Source organism: Colletes gigas, unplaced genomic scaffold (genome assembly GCF_013123115.1).
Source record: "Colletes gigas isolate AHSC1104 unplaced genomic scaffold, ASM1312311v1 Colletes_gigas_Sc00055, whole genome shotgun sequence".
Lineage (NCBI taxonomy): Eukaryota > Metazoa > Arthropoda > Insecta > Hymenoptera > Colletidae > Colletes > Colletes gigas.
This window is the reverse complement of record NW_025106684.1, coordinates 246,057-263,005: the sequence shown is the minus strand read 5'-3', so window position 1 is coordinate 263,005 and position 16,949 is coordinate 246,057. Positions and strand designations below refer to the sequence as shown.

Genomic DNA, 16,949 nt, shown 5'->3' with positions numbered 1-16,949 from the left:
AATGAATATCGTCAAATTTGGTTCCCAGATATCGGTTTCAAATCAACGATAATTTGCAACGTGACTCTCGAAGTACGTTATCGCTTATTGAAATGATTGTAATTTTCGCTATTTCTTTCGATCTTTGAGTAATGATTTCTTAGAACAAATGCCTTATCGTCACTGATATAATTATGAATTACTACAGAAAGTAAGTGTAACAACATCGTGCAATTGGCTACGAGTGATAAAGCGGAAAGAATGGGAAAAATTTATAGTCAATGCAACAAAGACAGTCAGAAATAAATATGCTTTATTGATGGTTCCTTGACTGGTAAACAATTAAATTCTACAGTGATTGCTTGAATGTCCCAAGTGTTTATAAAACTTTATAAACAGGACTTTGTAGAACATTCACTTTAATTATCAAGGAGCACTACAGTAAGTTATTTTGATTGATTATTTGCAATATCACTAGTCATGCTTGATGACGAGCACATTTTTAAACGAACAGAAATTGATATCTGTTACAGTATATAAATTAAGATATTGTCTATCTGGACAATTACGATACATTAATAGATAACGCGAATAATTGGTATTATCGATACGTATTGCTTATTCACACTCATTCTACTCTCTACTCTCTGTCGTTCAATAAGAAAAGAGACAAATGACTGCTGAAATATTGTTTATTAAATAAATAAATTATTTTACTTTTCAATATAATCCGCAGTATAAACTTCTTTCTATTTACCCTATTTACCTTTCTGATTTATGTACCATATTGTTTAAGCAATCTCGCGTTAAAATAAGGAATCTTACAACGGGACGATACTCTTTCGTATTGCACTTTTCAAGAAAAATATAAGAATTCTCATTTTAACATTATCGAACGGTCCTCGTATTAAAATAAGGTTTTGTCATCCAGTATCTGCGCTCGAATCGAGTCTAGTCATAGAATTTTTAATCAACGCTACGTCTTGCTAGACGTCGACAGTCGGTATCGAGTCCCACGAATTAATCCTTTCCATTTCGCGTTATTATATGCCTCTGATTTCGTATGTGATTCCGATTGATAACGCGTAATTATTCTCCCTCGTTGTTTCTTCCGAAACGCTGCCCAAGGCTGCCAGGCGCGTTATAACTGAATCAATTCGCGGGTGATTCGTTAAAATTTATAATCGCAACGGCGCGCGGAATTAATCATTCTCCTGGATCCAACGTCTCCTGTTTCGTTTTTATTCTGACCTCTGAATATCGCGAAGTATCCGGGCTCTTAAAATATCGATTTCTAGAAAAGCGCAGACCGAATGAACGATTCAAAGGTTGTCCGCGGGAAACGAGGACTCTCGAGCGGAGTGTTCGTGTGAATTATTCGAGGGCGCAGTTTTCTTCCCTTGGCGGAAGTCATGGACTTTCATGGAAACCGGAACCGAGAAGTGTCGTTTCGAGCAGACGCGATTTCTTAAGGGGTTTACTTGTGAATTCCACGGTCGCGTTATCGCGTTATGCGCCCGACTAAGATAGACGGTGTGTATCGCACAAAACCCCGCGGGTTATTCGGGTCAATTTGATCCAATCAGTTCTGCTTGCTTTTTGAGAACGTGGCCACGCGTCTACATTATTCAGTCGATTGCATTGTTTATTTTATTTCTCGAGCCACTTTCCATGGCGTTCTACTTGTGGGTGGATGTTTAGAACGTATTTATTATAATTGTATAACGTTGGTAAAAACTATTTTACAAGAAATCGATACAATAACAATGGTTTGCCTCACACGTCTTCTCACTCTCAATGCTCGCTTACAAATGACCAGTTTCACACACGTCGCTCTTTCGTTCACTCTTCAATCATGAAGTATACAAACTATTTAAGACCATTCACTCGTGTCACACTCATCTCTCATACAAAATATCATTCACTTCATATCTATGACAACCAGTACCTACTTATAATCTAAGCATGAAACTATCAATTAACACATCTTACGCGGGAAGCGACTAAAGTCGTTTTTCACGGATTATTGATGGATTATTGTTATCGATGTTTTTTTGTGATGTTTTTACGATAAAATCGGATAGACATGCGTTGGAAAAATGCAAAACGTGCGTTGCAAGAGTGAATTCCTATGAATTCGTTTTGCTGACGCGATTACGTTGCAATACGCGCAATAATGTCGTGTGTGCTCCGTTTAATGCAGTGTAATGCGGTATAAGTGTAAATTTTGTAACGTACCCTTGCACAAAGAAAAGTGCTTTGAACGATATCACACTTTGAAACATTTTTAAATTTTTGATTTTCTTAGTTTTTCATTTCTGACAAGTTATTTTTATTTTTTTTAAAGGGAATAAAAAAATTGATTCTTAAAGAGAAACTAAAAGTTTTATTAAAAAAACCTGATGTTTAAAAACTACAGCTATTTTATGCAGAAGGAATTTTGCATCTGAACTGTAAAAAATCACGGTAAGACGTGTTAATAACAAAACCTAGTACAATTACACGAAACGTTCGTTTGGAAAATTTACGGGGTCTCGAAAGGAAATACAATTATCCTTTATTTTTTAATTCGATTATTAAGAGATGATTCTCTGACCAAGTCTTTTAGTTACAAAACTAACAGTCTTGAAAAATTGTGACAAATATAGTCGTAAAAATTATTCGAAAAATACGCTGGATGAAATTACCGTAGTTTCCGACTGTGTTTTATTTAAAATACCCAAAACGAAAACACGATGTTCATTCAAAAAATTACAATCGAAGTATTTTTAAAAGAAATACAATTATCCTGTTTATTGTTCAATTCGATTATTAAGGGATGATTCTCTGATCAAGTCTTTTAGTTACAAAACTAACAGTCTTGAAAAATTGTGACAAATATAGTCGTAAAAATTATGCGAGAATTACGCTGGACAAGATTACTGTAGCTTTCGACTGTGTTTTATTTAATATACCCAAAACGAAAACACGATGTTCATTCAAAAAATTACAATCGAAGTATTTTTAAAAGAAATACAATTATCCTGTTTATTGTTCAATTCGATTATCAAGGGATGATTCTCTGAACAAGTCTTTTAGTTACAAAACTAACAGTCTTGAAAAATTGTGACAAATATAGTCGTAAAAATTATTCGAAAATTACGCTGGACAAGATTACTGTAGCTTCCGACTGTGTTTTATTTAATATACCCAAAACGAAAACACGATTTTCGTTCGAAAAATTACAGTTGGAATATTTTTAAAAGAAATACAATTATCCTGTTTATTGTTCAATTCGATTATCAAGGGATGATTCTCTGACCAAGTCTTTTAGTTACAAAACTAACAGTCTTGAAAAATTGTGACAAATATAGTCGTAAAAATTATTCGAAAATTACGCTGGACAAGATTACTGTAGCTTCCGACTGTGTTTTATTTAATATACCCAAAACGAAAACACGATTTTCGTTCGAAAAATTACAGTTGGAATATTTTTAAAAGAAATACAATTATCCTGTTTATTGTTCAATTCGATTATCAAGGGATGATTCTCTGACCAAGTCTTTTAGTTACAAAACTAACAGTCTTGAAAAATTGTGACAAATGTAGTCGTAAAAATTATTCGAAAAATACGCTTTGACGAAATTACCGTAGTTTCCAACCATGTGTTATTTGATTTACCGAAAGGGAAACGCGTTGTTATTGTTATAAAGGAGGGTTGTCGTTATTTGTGTCAAGCCGTGCGGATCGATGATTACCGATGATCGGTGAAACAGCTCGTTGATCTTTTCCCGTTCGCCGGGTGGCACCGGAAACGGGAGCAACACGTGAGGCTCTCGAGAGGATGGCGTATTGATCCTTGCTGCACCACCTGACCTCCTATCCTTTTTCCACCGGAGGCATTATCCTTCCTAAATCTAGCGTCAGAGGGGTCATAATTGCATTTAGATTGATCGTATTAAGTGCCCGTTTACTTTCAAGTTTAATGCAAGGATCGGATGAAGGTGGACGGGCGGCGCATTTCGGAGGAGCGTTCGTCGGGTTACCTGCGAGCTGGAAATAACGATCGGGCCAAGGTAGAAAAATTTAGTGTCGCGCTAGGGCGGGAATAACATCGAAATTCACCGGGAAAGCCTTTTATCGGAAGTTCGAACAGATACGTATGTATATACGGACTACGCGAAGATATCGAAAGTAATCCTCTTGCGTTATTAAGGATCGTAGACCGCGATTTACGAGAGTTTGACGTGGATATACGTCTTAAGTTCTTTATGGATCAATAATTCACGTCGGGTACAGGATTTGCTGTGTCCTTTCGCCCGAGTGTTACTAACGTGACCATTGCGTCATAATAATTGAACAACAGATTTTTTTTTTTGTCGTCTAACGTTACTTGTTAAAAAATAATTGGAATTCTATTTTTACTTCGATGTAATTACGATGACGTAATTTCAATTTAACTCGAACGATTATCGAGATTAGAAGCTCGATCGACTGATTTTAATTGGGACTGTGGTCGGTCGAGTTTGATCGGGATTCGTAATTGGGATTTGGAAAGAAACGATTTAATCATATGTATTCGTGCAGTTAGTTTTCGCGTTGAGCTCCTTTAAAATGCGTGTATTTACTTTATAGTTAGACATGCACGATTCTTGTAGCACCCTTCTTAGGGCTATATCATCTGGATTCTTTTGAGCTGCAAAAATTACGTCTAATTCATCCATGTCTAGAACATTATTACGTTTTCATGAACGAGTCACGCTTTTAATAACGTGTAAAACTTTGCGACTATTGGGATTATAGTTACCTATTATGAATTTTATTGAACCGCGAGTCAATAATACTGCTTTATCGAATTGAATGGAAAAGAATATTATTCTATTCTGCTTCGGGTCTTATAACTGGTAGAATAAAGTTCTTGGACGATCGAGAAACCGTAAAATTAAATCTAGGTTAACCCGCTTCGGTTTGAGGTTTATTAATATTGAAGCACTAAAAGCAGTGTATTTCTGGAAATTCTCTCCGATTAGTGGAATTGCTCGAAACTCCAGATTCATTATTCAATATTTAATTACAATATTGTTGAGACTTCCAAACATAATCTCACGAGCTCTGTTCACTTAAATGTCTCGATATTTAATACTGATTATTTAGAGAAACGTAAAATAAACGCGTGTATATTAATTATGTAGAATTGCACAACGTCAACTTTGTTCCAACAACAACGTTTGTAACACGTTTCCTTTTTCGCCAGAGAAGCTCGTTCAAATAACGGTTTAAATAACGTTTACGCTCCACATTTTGACGCAACTTCTGCAAATGAAATATACTTCCAACGAGCTCGCGGTTCACTTGTTTGATTCGCGTAAATAGGTTCTTGCGTTTGTAGAGCTTGGCGCTATCACACTTTGGCTTTTTGGTCCCGTTCGCGATACTTCGAGGAAGGTTTCGCGTCGTTGCGTCCAGCGCTGTTTGCTCGAGCCAACGGTTTACAGGATTGTTCGAAAAATGCAGACTGTAGGAAGGTTCGCGGATAACGGGGCGATTCCTCGCGTAAAAGTGAGTGAAAAATGTGCAATGAGATTTTTTTATACGTGACTTCGTATTCGAGAAAATCGATCTAGAAAATTCGTGGCGCACGCGTGCGATTGTGTCTGACCAGTCCTCGTTATTTACTATTTACTACTTAGGTTGATGCTTATGAGAGTTCGTGGTCACGTTATACTATCCGTTTTCCGTCCACGTTACTAGCTTTTCACCAGTTTGTTGGTAATTGTTTTTCCCGATAATAGAAAACGTTGCAGAACGTGTTTCACTTCACGTTTTCGTTTTCTATTTACATTGTAGAGTTTGAGCATTAGATAAATTGGGTTCGTCAATCTTGTAGAATAAAGACTTGCTTTAGGCGCGAGAATTAAATTGAAATACCAAACGACGGTCTCCGATGAACTTTTAACGGCGATTTTATTTTTTACACGAGTCGTTTGCAATCTTTAAAATTACACCGCGTTGTCGGTATCCTCATAGATCGTTCATTTTTTCTTTTATTATACTTCGCGCTCGGTCAATATCGGATCCGTGCCCGTTCGATAGAAAGTTCTATCTTCTGTGTCTGTTCCGTGCCGGTGCGATGTGCAAACCGATGAAACGAATCTGAAGTGGCAATGACATTACTGATTCAATCTACCTGGACAGAGAATGATAAATACATACCGACCGTGGAGTATCCGGGCTTTGTCAAAAGAGCTGTCGCGTATATATATTCGAGAGCGGTTAACCGATTTTGCAAAGCGTTGCGGATATCTGTATAACGATGGATCTGAACCAGTTCGGGCAAACACAAGGGCAGAATCAAAGGGACGACTGATGACTGTGCGCTCGATTCGCGGGGCGCGGTGTTTGGCGCAGGATGGGCCCATAAAATACGATATCACGGAAATTGAAAAGAGTTAATGCGACGTGTTATTTTCATTTAGCGCGGCGAGCGTGTTTGCGAACGATAATTTCCAGTCGTCGTTGAGTGAAAAGCTCGCGTGAACGAGCACTCGATAACAACGTATACGAAGACGTCTCTATATGTTCACTTCAGCGTTACTTTAATTAAAGATAATAATTATTTATACGTGACATTCACGGTGTACGTTATTAATGTACATACCAAGCGCAATGGTATTCAGTAGTAATTTTTTAAAATTCTTTTTCAAACTTAAACTTCTTCGAGAACATATCTGTTCTTGTGGTACATTCCGGGCAATAGTTTTATCGTTCAAATTATACAATATTATATGCTACAAACTTTTATTTATATTTTCTTATCAGAACTTATAATGTGAGAGCTTTATTACAAAATGAACCACGTCACTGACCCAAAGAAGTAAACTACGCGATATAGATTTCTTCGACAAAGATATAAATACACTCCACGTTTGATTAATAAATAATACTTTAAGTAAATTCGTCGAACGACCGCTTTGCCGAACTAGTAATCCACAGGCTGAATATTTTGCCAGGTCACGTTGGACATTATTCTATTTTTTTACGCAACCAGTCAAAAGCATGGAACAGCGTGACATCCATTAAGCGCGACCCAACACGCACCAGAATCCATTATAATAGAGATTTGGAATAAACATAGCGCGCGAAAGTTTCATGGAAACACAAGCGTGGCACGGCGACATTTTGAATTGTCACTTTAAAGTGAAATGTACTAATGGCCGCTGCACATTGGTACAGCAATTCGTCAGAAAATATTTATCCGTTCCCAAACGCGTAACAATGATATATCTATTTACACACGGTAACAAAGCGCGATGCATTATTTTTGTGTTTATACATTTAGCTTGAAATCGTTAAACAAATAAAATAATGCGTATCATGCATATTAAACTTTATTCGAATAATAAATATCCAAGAAAATCAATGTACGGTAATTTATTCATGACGTTTATTTTATCGAACGGTTGGATTTTTATTTTTCATTTTATGAAAAATCCACGATGCCCTTCTTCAGATTTCGATTGAACATTGCACGTTTGCATAGCGACCAGAAATAAGAAGTAAGTATCCTTTTTGCAACCTCTAATACTGTGTTGAAGGCTAATTTGGAAACACGAGGAAATTTATTGTGCAAATATTTCATTAAAAGTTCAGTAAAATGAATCAATAAAGGAATCGAGAAATTACTTTCACCATCTTTTTTCTAACGATTTTTGTATACGCACAATTAAAAGCGCGAAGTATGCAATTATAGAGATTTTCTTTGGACGATAGATGACAATGTTCATATTATAAAGAGTATTTCACCTAACTTGACCACCTTAAATATATCGCTTATTTTGTATGATAGAAAATATGTCAGGATTAGAAAATATTCTGTTCGAAGACACCAATACAAGAATTTATTCACGTTCATGGTACACATTTTGAAAACCTTCTAAAATAGAGATTCAACTTAAGACTGTTTCAGTGAAATTGAAATTCCTTCATTTATCTTTATTAAACATTTCATAATTTCTTCACTAAAGGTCAAGCGAAGGTCAACATATTGCACCTCGTTGGATTCGTCTTTTTATAAGATATAAGACTGTTGTAGTGCAAATATGCAGTCCCATTTAAAAAAAATACGATGACCTTGAAATCTCGAAAAAAATGACCTTGAGAACAAAATTTGACCCATTACCGTATTGGCGCTTTCGAACGGAATATTTTCTCCGCCTGACATTTTTTCTATCATACAAAATAAGCGATATATTTAAAGTGGTCAAGTTATGTGAAACAATTTCGACAAGTACGAATACATTCGTACGTATCATCATAAAATTTACAACGATTCGTTTAGATCTTCATTGAAGTCGCAATTAATTATTATGCAACGAATGATCAATTTTACTTATTGCACTATGTATTTCTATTGATAAGTATTTTAAAATGTGTATTGTTAAGGATATATCTCGTCTGGATTTAATACGTATTCATTATTGGTTGCATTACGAATCTGTGCAGCTTTATCAAAATTGAAGGTGATCGTTTGCGAATGCTCCGTGTCAATGCAGACTGCCCCCGAGCGAATGTCACTCAACGTATGCTATGAAGCTAATTACAAACGCGATAGTCGAACCCGCGGGACACGAGAACGACGATACTGAACTCGAAAGACTCGATACGGCAGTCGACAGACGCGTGGGAGGTAAGACAATAATACATCGTTCGCCAGTGCACCTCGGTGGCAATAAACTATGAGACATTAGTGGCTGTAAAAAATGCACCTGATGGACGGTGCAACGTTCTTTGTTCACGGGGGTGTCTATTTTTGATCGTACGCGTCAGAGATTGTTTTTAGCTTCGTCGGTCCTGGAGGCACCCCCAGGTCTCTCTTCAGTCTTTCTTTAGTTTTACCGGTCCTGGAGGTTTCTATATCTGAAAGTGTTAATATATTAATAAATGGGAAATCGTTTGCTACTATTATTCCAGAGATTGTCTTGAGTTTGGAACCTTTGGAAATTATCAATTAAGTATCGAGCAAAACACACGGTATTCCGCTTTACAGTTCATCAGGGCATAAACACACTCTGTGAGAATTGCTAATAAATTGGCGACAAAAATAGAAATAAAACGTAGTATCCTACTTATAGTATTTTAGTTGTATGGTTTTAGGTATACAGTGAGTCAGAAATAAGTTTATGTGTTTGGATTTCGACCACGTTCCTTTCGGATCCACTTACAAAGTTAATTTTGGCGATATAAATTTGTTTCGGAGGTTCTTTTAATTTGTTCATTTTTTTTCGGGATTCTACCAATTACTTAGTTTAATTAATTAGTTTAAAAGTGTTGTCGTCGAGACAGTTGGGAAACGTGCTTCAAGACCTATGATTTCGCTGAAGTTTGCGTGCCGACCTGTCAACTGTGTTCTCGTCTCTTCAGCGTTGTGCGTCTGAAAGTTCTTCCAGCGTTTTACATTTAGCTCTTTTCATTTCTTTTGTGTTTACTGATCTTTGCGGTAGCAACAGATTGATCTCCAAATTTTAGAGCAATATCTAGACATTTTCAATCAACAAATTGCACAGAAAAACATACCTATAGCATATTTTCATAATTAATGTCAAACGTTAAAGAATTATATTGGTTGTTTAGTTACTCAGTCTTATCCTCGAGTATTCAATTTAAAAATAAATTATAAATTTCTTCATCATCGTTAGGAAGAAAGTTTCACGTTGCCTCTTTATATAAACGGAGCGTTTGAATTTAAAAATACAGCAAGGTGAAAATAACTATGTACATAATTTTAAATAATAAAGAAAGGGCACGTTCCGGTACTATTCTTCGTGGCATTTTCTCTAAAAAAGTTGGATGCGAGAAACCAATGGGGACACACATACGCGGTGCAATTTCCGTAATACCTGAGTGTAATGGATTGGATTGGATTCGAGTGATAGAATGACAAATCGCAAAGGACAGTTCGGGAAGTGCATTTGTGGTAGAATTGGCGATGATCCAGGTACTTTGAAACCCTCATACGTGCTGATAATGGCGTGGCCACCGTTTCTCTTATGGTGCAAGCCAACCAATGAATTGTCGTTGAACGGTCCTATTCTTTTTCTGCATTTTCGTGAATTATTCTGTGTCGATTTCGTTCCCAGGTACGGGATTTTCGCAGGCCGGTCCCGCAGTGGCGACGTCGCCTTTAAATATCCGGTTCGTTCGTTCGAATTAATCGATAGAGGCACGAATACACACCCGCGCGAACTTTTCCGATATCTTTCTCTTGTTAGGAAATTCTTGTTGGGAAACTCTGAACGGTGTACAGGCTGTATGAAATATAAAACATCTCTCGCCACTTTCGGATACGTTGTACGAAGCTTTCATAAGTCCAGGAAGTACCTACGGGCTTTGCAAAGTTTTCCAGCCTGCCGGACTCCACGAGCTATCTGAAACGCGGGAGTTGTAAAACACGAGAAAACATCGACGTTGGGCCGCGGCGGATATCTCGAAGCGCCGCGGTTGGTTCACAATTTCATTACAAGTTGTTTCGCGAATAACAATTTCAATCATCTCGTTCGATAACAATTCGCGTGAATTTCAATCCTCCGATACGTATAAACTTGATATTGTTTCGGAATCCCTAACAGTTCTGTTTGTACTTCCTTCCGTTTTACAAAACATGTACAAAACAGTTGTTCCGTCCGAAGGAACAGAATACACGAATATTTCGTTGTCAGTTTATGACTGGTCCGCGACGTAAAGCTATCTTTGAGAAAAGATATTTTATTCATTTATTTAACTTTTCGAATAATAGTCTTGGAATTTCACTTTTTCGTTTCGTTCTCAATAGCTCAGCCGGACATAAACTCGGTTTTCCGAAGGGTACGTCGAAAAGGGGACTTCGACCTTCGAGCAGACAAACCCAGAGGAAGGCTGCGACATTGTCGGACGCCGAAACATTCGCGTACAACCAGGTATCGTCCCACTCTCTTCTAGAAGAAGGCGCGTCAAGGGTGCATAGAGGGTGGTGACGATGCCTAAGGGGGCACGCTGATTGAATTTTTCAATTTTTTGGAAATCACCAATCAGTGTGTCTCTCCACACTTCCGACGCCGAGTCGTCACTTGCAAATCAACCGAGATTCGAAACACTTACATCTTCACCACGATCCGGCACATTTACATTGGAACTCTGATTCGATACACATAGTTACTTCGAGGATCTTTTTACATTCTTTCAACGGTTCGACCACCCCTTCGAGTCAACGTTCAGACTGAAAGGCTTACGTGCGATTCGTCAACATTAACGTTCACGCTGCGTAACAATTTTAGAAACATTGTTTCCGGGTTAAGTCTTGGGAGCAACGCGTCGCGATCGTTTAACCCGATCGATGGTAATTTCGAAATTTACAACTTCGAAGACGACGCGATCGCGAGATACAAAACCGACCTCGACACGAAACAGCAGTGGTCCACAGTGGTTAACAGTGGTTAACAATGATCAGTAGTGGTCAGCAGTGACTAACAGCGACTCCCAGTGATCAGACCACTATTGACCATAATCTGATCATCGTCGACCATCGAACGACCACTGACCGAGTAAAGTCATCACGAAATCGAAAAATACAGCCTTTTAACAAGAATCCCCTTCAAAGTGTCGAGAGAAAGGGAATATACAGTAATGAAAATAACGTTTTATCCATCATCACGATACTATAATTACGAAGGAGAAGGTTAAGGGAAGTACTTGTTACCAATTGACCATTAGCATTACCTTGGAGGGTTCACTGATGGGACGACCAACCGGTCGATATGCTGGGACAGATGCGAAAGTGCATCGGCCCTGATGTTGGCACAGGTCCAACCACTTCTAAGCTCCTACAGATGCTGACGACGGCGGTGCAAAGATTTTTTTTTTTTCGCGAAACAGGTCAATACTTTCTTGTCATAAATACTAGAAATCGATCAACGAGGACAGTTTTCCGTATCGGTGCTCATCTTTCATTTGGTATTCTTACGATCCACCGAGCACGCATCGAGCCACGATCGCGAGAAACGTCGAACGTACATATTTCGGACGGGAAAAGTTTAACGAGGGAAATGTGTTTCCGCATCGCGACGCCATAAAGCGGGGAAAATGAAAATTCCTTTGATAAGTACACACACACACATGTAGCACGGGTCTTACAAGTCCAGGGAAACCCATCGCTTTGGTGAGTTTGAAACCCTTCGGAACTTGATGCACTTGGTCATATCGAGGATCTTGAAAGCTTTAGGAATCTCGCTGTAAAGCGGTGTATGCCTTTTTCATTGCGAGCATCGCGAAACTCGAGATGAAAAGCTCGAGGTTGATTGATGATTAAAGCCATATGTGATTGGAACAACTAGGTTTCCCCAGTAAACCACGCCTTCGAGAAAAACAAGAAAGCCTCGATGCTTGAACGTTTATTTCCAGGCGTCCATTTACGCGTGCCTTTAATTGCCAATTCTATCGAATTTCAGTTCCAGGGAACGAAACGTCTTTCTTCTTCACCGAGACTACTTAATTTTACTTCTTTCGAGGTAATTTTTTTTACGTTATCGCGTTCGTTAATATCTTTCAGCCCTTAAACGTCGCAGTTAATACCAGAACGAGTTCAACCATGTACCATAACACGATCTCGAATCGATTATAAACTTAGAAATTTAAGCAACGGAAAGTTTAAGGCGTGCGTTTAGTCTTCTCGAGGTTTCAACCGCGATAGAATATTATAGCGTGCCTCAGAAGCCAAAGTTGTTCTACCCATCTTTATTATGGTTTCTTCCCTAGTTTCGACACGCATGAAAAATTTGTTCCAACGTTTTCGATTCACCGTGTGCTTAATAAACATGCAGTTGCTTGTTCAGGGATAATAAAAATAGAATATTTGAATGGACACGGCATTGGCCGTACGAGATTCGCGCACTCGTATCAAATTTTCGAAATATGTGTAGATCCTCCAATCTGCGATGAATGCAGTAGTTAAATTACAAAAAACCGCTTAACGCTTCGATCCACGTATATTATCAGGCATACGTATTATACTTTGCTGATACCCCGTGTTAAGCCGGTTATTTTAAACTATAACCAATGTGGTAACAAAAAATGAAAGAATATACCGATTTCAACAGAAGGTTGGTACACTGATGTCGAAGAATGACGACACCATTTATATATTAGCCTCGTTTATTAACAAATTAGCGCTTGATAGCGTTGGTTTGTATACTCTTTATATTATTTATAATTCTCTATCGGTTCCCTAACTGGGAATTTGTCCTTTAATATTAAAATAATAAAGAAAAACTACTTCGATGAGCAGAAGCAACACAGAATGTGTAATGAATACTATTTGGTAAAGATAATTAGAAAGAATTCCCATAAGAGACAAAAAAAACTGCGTTAATAGAAATAACACAAAACTAATTCGTAAATAGAAGCAGGAGGTAATATTTATATAATGTCTTTTTCTTTTATACAGGGTGTATAAAAGAAGCCACTCCTGGGAAAAATTTTAATGGAAGATTCTAGACGCCAAAATAAGACGAAAATCAAGAATATCAATTTGCTGATGGAGGCTTCGTTAAAAAGTTAAAACAATTAAATTCAAAAATTTCAAATCGTTATAAAAAAATTATTTTCTGTTGCGCGGGTCAATTACAATCATTTTGGGTGAATAGACATACCTCCGAAATCCTATCCACTTTCGAGAAAAAAAATCGGGTAGGTGCTGAAATTTTTCGGCGAAAAAAAAATTTTTCAAATCGTTCTAAAAAAATTATTTTCGGTTGCGGGGGTCAATTACAATCATTTTTGGCGAATAGACATACCCCCGAAATCCTACCCACTTTCTAGAAAAAAATTCGAAAACGTGTGAAATTTTTTCACGAAAAAAAAAATTTCAAATCGTTTTGGAAAAATTATTTTCGGTTGTGGGGGTCAATTACAATCATTTTCGGTGAATAGACATACCTCCGCAATCTTATCCACTTTCGAGAAAAAAAATCAGGTAGGTGCTGAAATTTTTCGGCGAAAAAAAATTTTTGAAATTGTTTTGGAAAAATTATTTTCGGTTGCGGGGTTCAATTACAATCATTTTTGGTGAATAGACATACCCCCGAAATCTTGCTCATTTTCGAGAAAAAAATTCAGTACGCGCGGAACTTTAAACGTTAATAACTTTTTAACGAAGCTTCCATCAACAAATTGGTATTCTTGATTTTCGTCTTATTTTGGCCTCTAGAATCTCCCATTAAAATTTTTCCTAGGTGTGGCCGAACACCCTGTATAATGTGTTGTGGGTGAATAAACCAAACTGGATTTCACTATAAATAGAGATGATATTTATTAAGCAATAATTAAAGTTTCTTTACATTATTTACACTGTTTACAGATCCCTTACCTATAAACAGAGAAACCGCATTTACAGCTTATTCTTCCCTAACTTTCCTTCTTATACTAATTAATAACTTTTCCGTCTCTAATTCTCACTTATCTTCGTACACGTGTTTCTCCTCTTAATCCCGACTCGGTTTTCTTACCATTGTCTTATGTGGTTTCTATTACCGACGAGTTACGCGGCAAGATTCAAGTAGGTTTGTAAAGTAGTATCTGTACTACGTTATATTTACAAGAAACAAATTATAGTGTACGAATACCGAGTTTGAGCAACTGCATGTACGGGAATTTCATTTTGTAATAACAGTGGTTCGCAGTGGTTCGAATACCTCAGTGAGGGAAACTTTTGTATACTTTGGAAGTCGCAATGGTCGAACATCCGCGAATAGTCGAATAAACATGAAGGGGAAGCGTAGTTCCTTGCGGCTAATGTAATTACGGTTAAACCGAGTTTATAAATACGAAGAGAAGTAAGTCTCTCATGAGTTTAACAATTACGCATGGCTCTCCGGAGACCATCGCCTCGGTCGGGAAGTTAACCACGAGAGATCACGGTGTTGCTTATTTCGGGATTAGCATCGTCGTTGGTTTAAGAACAAACTGCTGGAATTCGCGCGAGAAAAAAGATCGGGAACGCGTATGGCCATGCTGCCTGTTGCATTTCCGTCGTTCTCACCCTCCTTTTCTTTCGTCCGTTTTTTCCTTTTGGCAAACAAACGGCACTTGGAACGGTTATTTTCCGGTACGAACTTTTTCGATTAGCGTATTGGAATAGGTTGTTGCTCGAACTCGTCGTTCGCGGATCGGGAAACGCGAACGTCGCGAATAAATCTCGCGGGACGATTCTCCGTTTAATCCTCTCGGTTTTCTGCAAATTCGCGGACAAGAATGTTCGAAAGCTCGTGGAAAAGCGACGGAAAAGCGTGAATCATTATTTGTCGAAAGTAAAAAATAAATTAATAGGCTATTCCTATAATCTACGCTATTTTTTACAAGAAATATTAACAGAATATAGTTTGCGACGAAAGGATTAAAGTAGCACGTTTCCAAGAAACTCTTGCTTAATTTCTCTAGAATACAATCTTTCGTTTTTACACGATGGTCATTATATTAAAAGGTTCTTCTTTCCAGCCTGTTCATTATCATTCAGCGAGTGTAATTCACTTTCGCAGTCGAGAATCCATTTAATTTGCTTAGTTATAAATGAGTTTTCGCAGAGCGTTACGAGTCCAGGTAATTTTCTCCCCTTTATAGAGCGTTTTAATGACATCGTAAAGCAAAAGGACCTCGCCTCTCTCGTCTTTATGTTACTACGAAACTCTTCTAAACTCGATTTCGCGTTCTTTTTGATTTCCCGGCGTAATAATAGATCCCGCGAGCTTTATCGAACGATTTATGAACTGCTTCTATCCGATTTCCAACCCGCCAGACTAATAACGAACGCCGAGAGCAATCTTTACGGTCTTGCGATTTGAATTTGGGATTCCCGGTGCACGTGGCATCGCCGACGACGGAGTACGCGTTTGATTTAGCTCCATTTGCGAGCAGAGGTTCGTAAATGCAAACCGTGGAAGGGCTCGTGATTTTACTACGGTCTTCGAACTGTCGTAAACTTCAGGAACACGCGAGCCCAGCCATAAGTTTTCTTTGCGTGTTTTCTTGAAATAAGATCATGGAATCGCTGTTTCCTTGGATACTCTTGTGTCAGCGCGTTAATCCTCTTCGTGCTTTCAATTTTTTATTCTCCCTTTTGTAACACAAATTAGGACATTGATAAACATTGAGAACTTGGCACGAATTTTATTCCTTTTTAAATAAACATTGTATTTCCCGTAATTTTGAATATTAATTAATACAATAAATGTATTAAGTAATACATTTTTTTTTATATATTCGTTTGGTTTTATTTTTGAATACGCTGTGTACGGTCCAAGAACAATCAATGTCCGCCAACTGCGTACTATATTTATCTTCCTTGCAGAAGTCAGTGAACTTTTGAAGGGATGAGATCAAAAGGGTTATAAATTTTTCCTAGTGTGGGTTACCAGGTGGAATTTTATTTCAGAGAGCGTCTCTACCTTTGAAAGTGTTCCTACTCTGGCTATAAATAAACTTGAAATCTTTAGTTCTTTTTATCGTGAAAGCTACCTCGATTTACTTTGAATTAAGATAAATATCATTTATGTCGAGCACGTGTTTTTGCAATGATGTAAAACATTCGAATGCACATAATTAATTCATTTATTTCTTTTTTTATGGAATTGATGTACCGTGTAAAGTATTTGGTAATCTTTTGGTCGAACGACCGCGCAGAATTATTTCGTGAACGATCTTCGTATGTAAATACTGTCAGTCGAATGGTTACGTTCCATCGTTTCGAAGCTTTACACCGGGTTGCATTTCAGTTTTTCAATCAAAATACAATCAACTGTTTCAATTTGTCTACAACTCCAATCACGCGGCGCATTCTTCCGCTGATAACAGAAATAGAAATGTTTCGGCCGCGAGCAAATATTCGTGTTGTTCCAAATGTTGCTCGTGGTCGATGCTTACTGCACAGTCGCTCTGTGCTCCTTAACCCTGTATCTTCTCCTTGTGCT

At 37.7% G+C, this 16,949-nt stretch overlaps 1 long non-coding RNA gene across 1 annotated transcript; it reads right to left on the bottom strand.

The window, feature by feature from the left end:
* Window positions 1-128: 128 nt before the first annotated feature.
* LOC122403480 lies at window positions 129-16,712 on the bottom strand. The gene is made up of 3 exons (XR_006259625.1): window positions 16,578-16,712; window positions 2,464-2,468; window positions 129-138 (listed from the first exon to the last, which is right to left on the bottom strand). It is a non-coding gene; the product is annotated as an uncharacterized LOC122403480 (long non-coding RNA).
* Between the last annotated feature and the right edge of the window lie 237 nt (window positions 16,713-16,949).